At 36.5% G+C, this 8,644-nt stretch overlaps 1 pseudogene; it reads left to right on the top strand.

The window, feature by feature from the left end:
- The first annotated feature begins 7,708 nt into the window (after nucleotides 1-7,708).
- Nucleotides 7,709-8,374, top strand: LOC103563708 (ATP synthase subunit O, mitochondrial pseudogene; annotated as a pseudogene).
- Nucleotides 8,375-8,644: the final 270 nt, after the last annotated feature.

Below are 8,644 nucleotides of genomic sequence, written 5' to 3'. Positions count from 1 at the left end.
AGATGTGACCCAGAAATTTCTTTCCTCTAACAGAAATGAATACATATGTTCAACAAAAAATATGTTCTAGAATGTTCACAGCAGCACTATTCATAATAGCCCTAAAGTGAAAACTACCTAGATGCCCATCAACAGTAGAACAGATAAAGAGTTTGTCATACATTCACACAATGAGGTACTCCACAGCAAGGACAATTAACACACTACAGTTACATGCAACAATATGGAGGAATCTCACAAATATAAGGTTGAATGAAAGCAGACAGACAAAATAATTTACATATTGTATGGTTTCATTTATATTAAACACAAAAGCAGGCAGATCTATGCTGCTAGAAGTCAGGATAGTGTTTACTCTTAGGGAGGGGTAGTGACTGGAAGGGAGCATAAAAGTGGCTTCTGGAGTACTGGCAAAGTTCTGTTTCTCGATTTTGGTGTTGGTGACATGGCTGTATTTAGTTTGTAAAAATTCATTGAGCTGTGCATTTATAATATGTCCTTTGTGTATGCATATTATTCTTCAATAAAATTTTAAATTAAGCCCATATGACTCTCATATACTTGGAAATTTAAAAGCACTTACTAAGTAACTCATAAATAAGAGTATAGTCAAAATGGAAATTTGTAAATGCCTAGAACTGCCAGAAAGAAAATACTAAATCAAAATTCATGAGATAGAGCAAAAGCAGAGGAAAATGTCTTGTTTTAGAATGTTTACAGTATAAAGGAGGGAAGGCAGAAAATTAATGAGCTAAACATCCAACTTAAGACAACAAAAGATCAGTAGAATAAACTCAAAGAAACTAGAAGAGAAATAAAGATAAGAGCAGATATTCATGGAATAGAAAAATTAAGGATAAAATAGAGAAGATCAACAAAGCTAGAGTTGGTTCTTTGGAAAGACTAATAAAATAGACAAACCTTTTGCAAGATTGATCATGAGGAAAAAGGTAAAACAATATTAATAATGAAAAAGATATACATAGTGCATTTTCAGCAGAAATTAAAAAGATAAGAGGAAGCTATGAATGACTTCATGCCAATAAATTTGCAAATGTAGATAAAATAGACAATTTCCTAGAAACATATAACTTGCCAATACTGATTTAAGAAGCAATAGAAAGCCTGAAGAATACTTAAGAAATAGCATAACCCCCTGCCCTCAGCTGCATGCAGAGGGTGGTCCCTGCAGGCTGCCACAGTGGGCATGCATGTGGTGTGTAGCCCCGAGTTCTGGCTGGACACCAATCCAGTGCCTGTACAACCCAGTTGATATAAGCTGTGATGCTGAGGTCCAGATAGGTGATAGGTTGCACTTTGGACTAATGCGGTGTCATAGGAGGCTCCTGAATTCCCCCTCCTCCCAGTGATGCAGTGAATGTACAGCTACACAAGGAGCAACTCTCTGAGAGAAATCCAGAAGCTAGGTGAGAGACTCCTACACAACAGCAACTGAGAAAATAGCCACATCGAGTAGGAAAGGCTGAGACGTGCTCTTTCCATATACCCAACCCCCAGCACAGCACCATACAATACGGAAGGAACCCCCAACTCCAAGCTTCTCTCTGAGGAGCAAAGGGTTTGGACCACATATCTAGTGCCCCAAGTTTTATGGCTGCCACCCAAGGGATGGGTCCCCAAATCACCTAGCTCTGATAGGCAACAGGGCTTGCATTCACAAGTCCCATGGGACCAAAGCAAACAAAGAAGCAATTTTGAAATGGGCACATGAACCAAACCCCTGTGGCTATATGTCTAGGCTCAGTGCAGAAGGAGGTGGCAAAAACACCCATCTCCCAGTTTCTCCCTGTAAGGGATTTGACTACATACTTTACAAGTTGCTGCCTGAGGGTCAAGCTTCTAATCAGTCTGCATCTAGATACTAACTGTGATCCTCCCCTTTTGGACACTGATGGGTCTTGGCATACCTTCAACTATTGGAAGCCAGTAAAAACAAAGACAGCAGATTAAACAATCACAAAAGTTTGAAAGGCAACAAAGAGCTTGGGCTGGGCTGATTGATGAGGCTCATCTCCTACATAGAGACCAGTCTATCAAGACCGGAGGAGGTGGCTGGTTCTCATATGCAGAAACCAACACAGAGAGTCAAGGAAAATAGGGAATATATTCCAAACAAAAGAACAAGATAAATCTTCAGAAACCAATCTTAATGAAATGAAGAAAAGTGATCTACCTGATCGAGAGTTCAAAATAATTGAAATAAAGATGCTCATTGAGGTCAGGAGATCAATGAATGAACAAAGTGAGAGTCTCAACAGAGAAATAGAAAATATAAAAGAGTACCAAACAGAAATCATAGAGCTGAAGAATACAATAACTAAACTGAAAAAATTCAATAGACGGATTCGACATCAGATTAGATCAACCAGAAGAAAGGATCAGTGAACTCAAAGACTGGGCAGTGGAATGCAATCAATCGGAGAAGCAAAGAGAAAAAAGAAAGGAAAAGAGTGATGATAACTTAAGAGACTTATGGAACACCATCAAGTGGACCAATACATGCATTATAGAGCTCTCACAAGGAGAAGAGAGAGAGAAAGGGGAAGAAAGCTAATTTAAAGAAATAATGACTTAAAACTTCCCTAACCTGGGGAAAAGGAACAGACATCCAGATCTAAAAAGCTTAAAAAGCACTAAATAAGAGAGTCACACTGACAGACATTATAATTAAATTATCAAAAGTTAAAGAGAAAGAGAGAATCTTAAAAGCAACAAGAGAAAAGCAACTTGTTACATACAAAGGAATCTCCATAAGACCATTAGTGGATTTTTCAGCAGAAATCTTGCAGGCTAGAGGGAGTGGGATGATATATTCAAAGTACTGAGAGAAAAGCTGCCAAGAATACTCTATTTGGCAAAGATGTCTTTCAGAATCGAAAGAGAGATAAAGAGTTTCCCAGACAAACAAAAGTTGGAGTTCATCACTATTAGTCCAGCCTTACAAGAAATGTTAAAAGGAATTCTTTCAGCTAAAGTGAAAGGATGCAAATTAGTAACAGGAAAACATATGAAAGTATAAAATACACTATAAAGGTAAATATGGTGGTTAAATTCAGAAAACAATAACATTGTAATGGTGGTGGGTAAATCACTTATTACTCTAGTATAAAGGTTAAAAGACAAAAATATTAAAAATAACTATAACTACCATAATTTATTAATGGATATACAACATAAAAAGATATAAAGTTTGATGTCAAAAACATAAAGTGTGGGAGGGAGGAGTGTAAAAATTTAGAGCTTTTGTATGTATTCAAGGTTAAGTTGTCATCAGCTTAAAATAGACTGTTGTAACTATAAGATATTTTATGTAAGCCTCATGGTAACCACAAAGCAGAAACCTATAGCAGATATACAAAAAATAAGAGAAAGGAATCTAAACATACCACTACAGAAAATCATCAGATAACAAGGAAGAAAGCAAGAGAGGAAGAAAAGAACAATAGACAGAACACAAATAACAAAATGACAATAGTAAATAAGTCCATACCTATCTACAGCTACTTTAAATGTAAATAGACTAAATTCTCTAATCAAAAGACACAGAATGGTTGATTGGTTAAAAAAACAAAACCTAACTATATGCAGTCTACAAGACACTCACTTCAGCTTTAGGGACACACACAGACTGAAAATGAAGGGATGGAAAATGATATCCCATACAAATGGAAACCAAAAGAAAGCAGGGACAGCTACACTTATATCAGACTATTATAAAATAGACTTTAAGCCTAAGAAACAAAGAAGGTCATTATATAACGATAAAGGGGTCAATTCATCAGGAGGATATAATAATTGTAAATATTTATCCACTCATTATTGGAGCCCCTAAATATATACAGCAAATATTAACAGATCTGAAGGGAGAAATTGGCAACAATAAAATAATAGTGGGGCACTTCAACATCCCACTTTCAACATTGGATAGATCATTCAGACAGAAAATCAACAAAGAAACATTGGATTTAAACTACATGTCAGACCAGACAAACCTAGCAGACATATACAGAATATTCTATCCAACAGCAGCAGGATACATACTCTTCTTAAGTGCACAGGGAATGTTCTCCAGGACAGATCGTGTTAGGCCACAAAACATGTCTTAATAAATTTAAGAAGACTGAAATATCAAGCGTGTTTTGCAGCCACAATGGTATGAAACTAGAAATCATTTGCAAGAAGACTGGAAAATTCACAAATATATGGAGATTAAACAACATACATCTGAACAACCAATAGATAAAATAAGAAACTAAAAGGAAAATAAAAAAATATCTTGAGACAAATGAAAATGGAAACACAACGTACTGAAATTTGTGGGATGTAGCAAAAGCAGTTCTAAAAGGGAAATTTATAGCCATAGATGCCTGCATCGAGAAAAAAAGAAAGGCCTCAAATAAACAACCTAACTTTACACTGCAAGGAACTTACAAACTATGCCCAAAGTTAGTAGATTGAAAGAAATAGCAAAGATTAGAGTGGAAATAAATTAAATTGAGATTAGAAAGACAACAGAAAAAAAAATCAATGAAACTGGTTTCTTAAAAAGATAAAATTGACAAATCTTTAGCTGGACTGACCTAGAAAAAAAGAGAAGACTAAAGTTACCAAAATGAGAAATTAAAAAGGAGACATTTTAACTGATAATGCAGAAATACTAAGGATCACAAAAAACTATTACGGACAATATGGACAATTAGATGACAACAAATTAGATAACCCAGAAGAAATGGATAAATTTCTAGAAACATACAACCTGCCAAGACTGAATCTTGAAGAAACAGAAAATCAGTTCAGACGAATTGCTAGTAAGGAGATTGAATCAGTAATCAAAAACCTCCCAGCAAAGAAAAGTCCAGGACCAGATGGCTTTACTGGTAAATTTTACCAAATATTTAAGAAGAATTAATGCCAATCCTTTTCAAACTCTTCCAAAAAAAAGGAGAGGAGGAAGTGTTCTCAATCATTTTACAAGGCCAGCATTACCCTGACACCAAAGCCAGATAGGGGCACTACAAGAAGAGAAAATTACAGGCCAATATCCTTGATAAACATAGATGCAAAATCATCAACAAAATATTAGCAAACTGAATTTAACAGACCATCAAAAGGATCATACACCATGATCAAGCAGGATTTATTCTTAGGATGGAAGAGTGGTTCCACATACACAAATAAATCAATGTGATACACCACATCAACAACATGAAAGCCAAAAATTATATGATCCTCTCAATAGATGAAGTAAAAGCACTTGATAAAATTCAACATCCTTTTATGGTAAAAACTCTCAATAAATTGGGTATAGAAGGAATGCTTCTCAACATAATAAAGGCCATATATGACAAGCCCACAGCTAACATCATTCTCAATGGTGAAAAACCTGAAAATTTTTCCTCTAAGATCAGGAACAAGAGAAGGATGCTCACCATCAGCACTTTTATTCAGCATAGTACTGAAAGACCTAGCCAGAGCAATTAGGCAAGAAAAATAAATAAAAGGCATCCAAATTAGAAAGGAAGAAATAAAATGGTCTCTGTTTGCAAATGACATAATCTTATAGGTAGAAAACCCTAAAGACACCATCAAAAAACTGTTAGAACTAATAAATGAATTCAGTAAAGTTGCAGGATACAAAATTAATACACAAAAATCATTTGTGTGTCTATATATTAAGAGAAAACTATCTGAAAAAGAAATAGAGGAAAACACTTCCATTTACGATAGCATCAAAAACACTAAAAAACTTAGGAATAAATTTAAGCAAGGAGGTTAAAGATCTGTACACTGAAATCTATAAGATATTAATGAAAGAAATTGAAGAAGACACAAACAAATGGAAGGATGTCCTGTGTTTGTGGGTGGAAGAATTATTACTGTTAAAATGTCCATACTACCCATAAGCAATCGACACATTCAATGCCATCCTCATAAAAATTCCAATGACGGGGCCAGCCCCGTGGCCGAGTGGTTAAGTTCGCGTGCTTTGCTTCGGTGCCCCCTGGTTTTGCCGGTTCGGATCCCGTGTTCGGACATGGCACTGCTCATCAGGTCATGTTGAGGCGATGTGCCATATAGCAGAACCAGAGGCACTCACAACTAGAATATACAACCATGTATTAGAGGGGCTTTAGGGAGGAGAAGAAGAAGAAAATAAAAAGATTGGCAACAGATGTTAGCGCAGGTGCCAATCTTAAAAAATAAAATTCCAATGGCATTTTTCACGGAAATAGAGAAAACAATCGTATGCCAATCTTTAAAAAAAAAAAAAAGAAAAAACAATCCTAAAATTTGTATGGAACCAAAAGACCCTGGATAGCCAAAGCAATCCTGAGAAAGAACAAAGCTGGAGGCATCACACTTCCTAACTTCAAAATATATTACAAAGCTGTAGTAATTAAGACAGTATGGTACTGGCATAAAAACAGACACATAGATCAACGGAACATTAGCGATCCCAGAAATAAACCCAAGTATTTACGGTCAATTAATTTATGACAGAGAAGTTAAGAATATACAATGGGAAAAGGATAATCTCTTCAACAAATGTGTTGGTAAAACTGGGCAGCCATATGCAGAAGAATAAAACTGGACCCCTATCTTATACCACGCACAAAAATCAACTCAAAACAAATTACAGATTTGAATGTAAGACCTGAAACCATGAAACTCCTAGAAGACAACATAGGCAGTAAGCTCCGTGACATCTTGGCAATAATTTTTGGATTTGACGCCAAGAGCAAAGGCAACAAAAGCAAAAATAAATCAGTGGGACTATATCAAACTAAAAAGCTTCTGTAGAGCAAAGGGAACCATTAAGAAAACGAAAAGGCAATCTATAGAATGAGAGAAAATATTTGCAAATCATATATCTGTTAAGGCATTAATATCCAAAATATATAAAGAACTCATACAACTCAAGAGGAAAAAACCAAAGAATCTGATTTTAAAAAATGAGCAGAGGAACTAAATACATATTTTCCCCAAAGAAGACATACAAATGGCCAACAGGAACAATGAAAAGGTGCTGAGTAGCACTAATCATCAGGGAAATGCAAATCAAAATCACTGTGTGATATTAGCTTACACCTGTCTATTTCAAAAAGACAAGAGATAGGGGCCACCCCAGTGGTGTAGTGGTTAAGTTCCTGTGCTCCACTTTGGTGGTCAGGGGTTTGCAGGTTCAGATCCCAGGCGCAGACCTAGCACCACTTGTCAAACCATGCTGTGGCAGCATCCCACATAAAATAGAGGAAGATTGGTACAGATGTTAGCTCAGGAACAATCTTCCCCAAGCAAAAAGAGGAAGATTGGCAATGGATGTCAGTTCAGGACCAATCTTCCTCACACACACACACACACACACAAACAAAGACAAGAGATAACAAACGCTGGTGAGAATGTGGAGAAATGGGAACCGTTGTGTATGTTGGTGGGAATGTAAAATGGTATAGCCACTATGGAAAACAGTATAGAGGTTCCTCAAGAAATTTATAAAAATAGAATTACCATATGATCCAGCAATCCCACTTCTGGGTATATATCCAAAGGAAATGAAATCAGGATCTCAAAAACTTGTACACACTCTTATGTTTACTGCAGTATTATTCACAATAGCCAAGGTATGGAAACAACCTAAGCATCTATGGAAGGATGAATGGATAAAGAAAAGGTGATTTATAGCTCGAGTTTGACCTACAGCTGCCCAGGAGACGATGGCCATCCCAGCGGTGTCCAGGCTGTCCTGGCAGGTGCGATGCTTCAGTACATCTGTGGCCAGGCCATTTGCCAAGCTTATGAGGCCACCTGTTCAGATATTGTATCAAAGGTCACTATGCCACTGAGCTTTATTCTGCTGCATCTAAACAGAATAAACTGGAACAAGTAGAAAAGGAATTGTTGAAAGTAGCACAAATCTTGAAGGAACCCCGAATGGCTGCTTCTATTATGAATCCCTACATAAAGCATTCCATTAAAGTGAAAAGCCTAAATGACATGACAGCAAAAGAGAGGGTTTTCTCCCCTCATGTCCAACCTGATAATTTCCTTGCTGAAAAGGTCGCTTGAGCAATACCCCTGGAGTCATTTCCGCCTTTTCTACCATAATGAGCATCCCCCAGGGAGAAGAACCTTGCACAGCTACCACTGCATCTCCTTTAGATGAAGCCACTGTTCCTGAATTACAAACAGTCCTGAAGAGCTTCCTAAGTAAAGGCCAAGTACTGAAATTGGAAGTTAAACTGATCCATCAATCATGGGTGAAATGGTTATCTGTATTGAAGAGAAATATGTTGATATGTCTGCAAAAACCAATATTCAGAAGCTGAGCAGGGCTATGCAGCAGATTTTCTGAAAGTCTTGATTTTATGTCAGTGAATATTCTTAAACTTCAGCAGTAACAAAATACTTCCTGAACAGAAAAAAAGAAACAGGAAAAGAAAAGGTAATTTATATATGTATATAATGGAATATTATTTAGCCTTAAAAAATAATTGAATCCTGCCATTTGCAACAACATGGATGGACCTGGAGGGTGTTATGCTAAGTGAAATAAGCCAGGCAAAGACAAATACTGTGTGGTATCACTTATACATAGAATCTAAAAAAACGCTGAATTCATAGA

Source organism: Equus przewalskii, chromosome 25, assembly GCF_037783145.1.
Source record: "Equus przewalskii isolate Varuska chromosome 25, EquPr2, whole genome shotgun sequence".
In the NCBI taxonomy this organism is placed as follows: Eukaryota; Metazoa; Chordata; class Mammalia; order Perissodactyla; family Equidae; genus Equus; species Equus przewalskii.
This window is presented reverse-complemented; position numbering and strand designations above follow the sequence as displayed.